This window comes from Lepidochelys kempii, chromosome 6 (assembly GCF_965140285.1).
Source record: "Lepidochelys kempii isolate rLepKem1 chromosome 6, rLepKem1.hap1, whole genome shotgun sequence".
Taxonomy (NCBI): Eukaryota; Metazoa; Chordata; order Testudines; family Cheloniidae; genus Lepidochelys; species Lepidochelys kempii.
Genome location: NC_136385.1, coordinates 35356053 through 35361103, shown reverse-complemented (window position 1 = coordinate 35361103; position 5051 = coordinate 35356053). Strand labels below are relative to the sequence as shown.

The 5051-nt window shown below is 46.5% G+C and overlaps 1 protein-coding gene across 2 annotated transcripts in view; it reads left to right on the top strand.

The window, feature by feature from the left end:
- The first annotated feature begins 60 nt into the window (after window positions 1–60).
- Window positions 61–5051, top strand: part of DENND2B (DENN domain containing 2B) — a 304168-nt gene continuing 299177 nt past the window's right edge. The window contains exon 1 of one of the 2 annotated variants that reach the window (XM_073347509.2): window positions 61–389. The gene's annotated coding sequence lies outside the window, so the exon portion shown is untranslated. Of the gene's footprint in view, window positions 574–5051 lie in introns of both variants that reach the window. The other variant, XM_073347508.2, reaches the window with a different exon arrangement.

Genomic DNA, 5051 nt, shown 5'->3' with positions numbered 1-5051 from the left:
CGCGCGGGCCGGGGCCTGCGCGTGGAACACGGACAGTGCATCACAATGCGCGTGCGCTGAATGGCCGCCGCCGCGCGCCGCCTGCCCGGGGCTGCTTCTCCCTCCTTCCCCCCCCGCCGCGGGAGGAGCTCAGCCCCGGGCCGGTTCCCAGGGCAGGGGCGGCGCTCCCGGTTCTGTAGCAGGGGCTCCGCCTCGGGGAAAGCGCTCCGCGGGCCCCGCAGCGGGGTTTGCCCGACCCCGTGCGGCTCCCAGGGGCGATGCACCCTCCGCTGCAGCTGCTCTCCCTTAGGGCTGAACTTCAGCTTGTTAGCCCAGAAAGAAACCCTCTTGTCAGATTCACGATATGGATGTCCCCAAGGCAACCCCGAGCAGATTATAATCCCTGCTAGGTAAAGTTCCTTGAAATTGCGTTAATCCTCTTTGTCAAGTGCAGGGCTCCTCCTCCTATAACTCAGTGGTTCTCAACGAGGGGTACATGTCCCTTAGGGGACCCAATGATCTTACAAGGGGTACATCAACTCATCTAGAAATTTGCCTCATTTTACACCGGGCTACATAAAAAGCACTAGTGAAGTGAGTAGAAACTAAATTTTCATACAATGACTCGTTTGTGCTTTTCTGTGTGCTATGCAGTGAAATGTAAGTACAATATTTAGAGTTCAGTTGATTTCTTTTATAATTATATGGTAAAAATGAGAATGTAAGCCATTTTTCAGTAATAGTGTGCTGTGACACTGTTGTATTTCTATGTCTGTTTTGTAAACACATATTTTTAAAGTGAGATGAAATTTAGGGTACACAAGACAAATCAGACTCCTGAAAGGGGTACAGTAGTCTGGAAAGGTTGCTCTAAGTGACTCCAGATGAAATGTATCCCATTTACAAATAAAATGATTGTTTTAGTTTAATCATCAGACCTGCAAATGCAGCGTGGGCTCCCAGAGCTAAGCAGGGCTCTTTCCATCTCCTACATCATCCCTAGTTTTGTAGACCAGACTGTATTTGTTGAAGATACACAAGCTGGAACAGAATCTACAGCTTAATCAGTCATAGTAGTGTTGAGCCTGCAAGGCGAACAGTCATAAGAAAAGCAGTAAAAAAAGTTAGTTTTGTCACTAAAATCAGCAGGTGGGACAATAAGCACAAGGCTAGATCTGTTGAATAACAAGTTTTATGCAGTCATTTTTTCAGAGTAACATACAACTGCTCTTTAGTCATTAACAGCAGCAGGGTGGGATTTAGGGACAGGTGACCCAGGCGCTCTGGGTGCTGGGCTTGGGGGGGCGGGGGGGTTGCTGTTTTTGGTGTTAACAACAAAAGGGAAAATAGAACGTTTGAAGTAAAATGTTTCAGGTATTCTGTATGTGGATTTATTTTTCACTAACTTCCTAGAATGTTCTGGACCTTTGTAGAATCTCATGGAACCTTCCAGACTTTCTGAGAACTACATTTTCCTCAAACCTCCTAAAATGTCAGTCTAACGGTTATATAAGGGCAGGACATGGCCAGCCAGTTAGTGAGATATGAGAATGAACTGAATTGAAGGGAGAGCCCAGCTGTGATATTGTGAGCCTTGTTTTATTCTGTAATTGTGAAAGTGTACTTGTGTTTTAAGACTTGAAGAGTGTAAGTAGCGACTGATTAGGACATATTTACTGAGACACGAGAGAGATATATTGAACTCCTATCTACGCAACAATATAAAAGAAATACTGTTACTACTTTTGCCATGCTTAACACCGAACATCGACTTTTGCTCTCCCTAATACTGTCTGTTTTCCCCTGTAGAAAATAAAAGATGTTCCAAAGAAGCCTGGGAGATCAGTAAGCGAAAAGCTTAATTGCAATCTAGTTTGCAACAAGGGGTAAATTTGATGGGAAAATATCTGAACCAGAAAAATGTAGGGTTAACATTCTAAGGCTGTCACCTACTATAACACTATTTAATACTGGTCCAACCAATGTTGGTGCACAGTTCAATTTCTTGATGTTAGTACATTCCAGTTATTCTTAAAATTAAAAAGTTAAGGTATTTCAAAGTTTAACAGAAGTTTTACTAACTCAGAGCCCTCCCCATCTAGTTCCCCATCTCAGGCTCTTGGGGATTTTTGCTGCAAGCAATTGCTGATGGGCAACATGCTATTTTAGGCAATTTCATCATTACCATCCCTTCTATAAATTTATCAAGCTCAGTGATGAAACAAGTTAGGTTTTTTGCCTCCCACTGCTCCCCTTGAAAGGCTATTCCGGATCTTCACTCCTCCCTTGAGTGGAAACTTTGGTCTAATTTCAAGCCTAAACGTGTTGATGGCCAGTTTAAATCCATTTGTTCTTGTCTCAGCATTAGCACTTAACTTAAATAACTCCTTTCCCTCCCTGATATTTATCCCTTTGATGTATTTATAGAGAGCAATCATATCTCCCCTCAGCCTTTGTTTGGTTAGGCTAAACAAGCCAAGCTCCTTAAGTTCTCTACATGTAAAAGGACTTGTATCTCATTTAAGCAATATTATACACAGTGATTTAAAGCAGTACTATACCTTGGAGTATTAGAATGATATTCTATTTCATGACATTATATGCCAGAAAAAATCCTGAAATTATTTGTAAAGCAATGTGACACTTCATAGCTACAGCTACACTTCTCACTAAATCACTTTCCGTGCAACCATTGCTCTTTGGTGGTATGTTTAAAATGATATGAAGAAAAATGACCACACTTCATGCAGCCAGTGCTTGCTACATAATGCGAGTGCTATGAAGTTGCACATCTGCTTAAAGAACACAGAGTCCTCGTCCAGTTTTGGAGCGTTGCTGCCATTGTGTTCTTCTGACAATTTCTAGGTGGTGGCTCAGCAAAAACATGTAACTATAATGTAATTTGTCATTGCATTAAGTTGCCTTTTAAAATGAACAAGACAATAACGCTTTCAAGGACATTTAACTAGTTACTTTTACTGTGGCGTATCAGAGTTTATGAGACTACAATATTACTACTATTCAATACCACAAAAGATATTAAATAATTCTCAGGGCTGCATTGGAACCAGCAAAAGCACAGGAAAGCTAAAGGCTTGTCTCATTCCAAGTATGCTAAGTTTTGGTTTGATGTTGAGATATAAACCCCTTAAACTTGTGGTTTATATGGCATTGCTGAGAGACCCTTACCTAGAAAATTGAACCTTGTCCACACTACAGCATTGTGCCATTGAAGGCACTGTTGCAAGTTTCTGGAAGGCTAGTGACATACCTCAGGCCTGATTGTCCATTCTACTCAGGCCTCTTTACACTGTTTTGATAGCAAAAAGATTGTAAAATAGGCATATCTGTCCATCAGGGAACATCCCCAGTGTAGTGGGACTCACATTGTCTCTACACCATCTGGAATCAGGGCTACACCACTCCCTCAGAGAGGTCTGTACAGGGGCATGGCCACAGTGTTCCTGCACTCTGGCTATTCTCAGCTGTCGGAAAGCCCCTTGGAAGCTGTTGCAGCTGAGTGTATGTTAGAGCAGTTCTGAGGGTTTCTAACCTATGCTGGGGAGGGGGGTCATAGAGGGAGGAGCAAAGTGGGCAAACAAACCTCCTTTACATTCAGTTGCTGTTCCAAGTGCAGCTTGGCTGGAGCCAACAATCAGGCATGTTGGCCCTGATTTTCAATTCCTCCATCCCTCTGTTTTAGGCTTTGCCTGGCTAGCTGTAATCTATCCAGCAACAGAAGAAAAGGACCCCCTCTTAACTTACATTTTATCAGCATCTCTCAATTGCTTCATTAGAGCAGCAGCCAGCTGCTTGCCAGAAACTCACTCTGTAATAAACAAGCCTTTCCCAGCTGGCCTGAAGGGATAACTTTAAGCACACACTTAAGTCTCCCTCTTCAGCAATGCACTTAAGCATGTGCTTAGGCCAGGGGTGGGTAAACTTTTTGTCCCAATGGCCACATCTGGGTATGGAAATTGTACGGCCGGCCATACATGCTCACAAAATTAGGGTTGGGGTGCAGGAGGGGGTGAGGGCTCCAGCTGGGGGGTGCAGGCTCTGTGGTGGGCCAGAAATGAGGGGTTCAGGGTGCAGGAGGGGGCCTCTGGCTGGGGCAGGTGGTTGGGATGCAGGGGGCAGTGAGGGCTCTGTCTGGGGGTGTGGGCTCTGGGGTGGGGCCGGGGATGAGGATTTGGAGTGCAGGAGGGTGCTCTGGGCTGGGATCAAGGGGTTCGGAGGGCAAGAGGGGGACATGGGCTGGGGCAGGGGGTTGGGGCTTTGGAGGGGGTCGGGGTGCAGGCTCCAGGTGGTGCTTACCTCAAGCAGCTCCCAGAAGCAGCGGCATGTCCCCCCTCCGGCTCATACGCGGCGGCGCAACCAGGCAGCTCTGCACGCTGCGCTGTCCGCAGACGCCGCCTCTGCAGCCCGCATTGGCTGTGGTTCCAGACCAGTGGGAGCTGCGGCAGCAGCAACTGGGGCGGGGGTAGTGTGCCGAGCTCCTTGGCTGCCCGTATGTGTAGGAGCTGGAGGGGGGTTGTGCTGCTGCTTCCGGGAGCCGTGTGGAGCCACGGAAAGCAAAGAGCGGGGCAAGCCCCCGACCCTGGTCCCCGACTGGAGCACTAGAGCGGGGCAAGCTTCAGACCCTGCTCTCCGGTAGGAGCTCGAGGGCTGGATTAAAATGTTTGAAGGGTCAGATGCGGCCCCTGGGCCATAGTTTGCCCACCCCTGGCTTTGGTGCTCTGCTGGATGGAGCCTACACCAGCAACTGGGATGAAAAACAAGTTGATTCAGGTGTTTTCAGTGTATCTGTTTAATTTGTTTTACTTGATGGTGAGAACAGTCAAGAAAGATCTTCCCCATCCTCCCCAACCCCCAGTTCCCAAAAGCTGGGCTTCTCTCTTTGGGCAGGATTTTCAATGTTCATTTTGGACAGCTACTGAGACTAGAGGCTCAGTCATCAGTACCTTGTTTCTTTTTCAAATGACAGGGTAAGCGCTTTGCAAAATTAATTTTTTTTTAGCACTTTAGAAGACATCTAAAAGGTGTGTGACATGGGTGACTGCCCCGAGTTT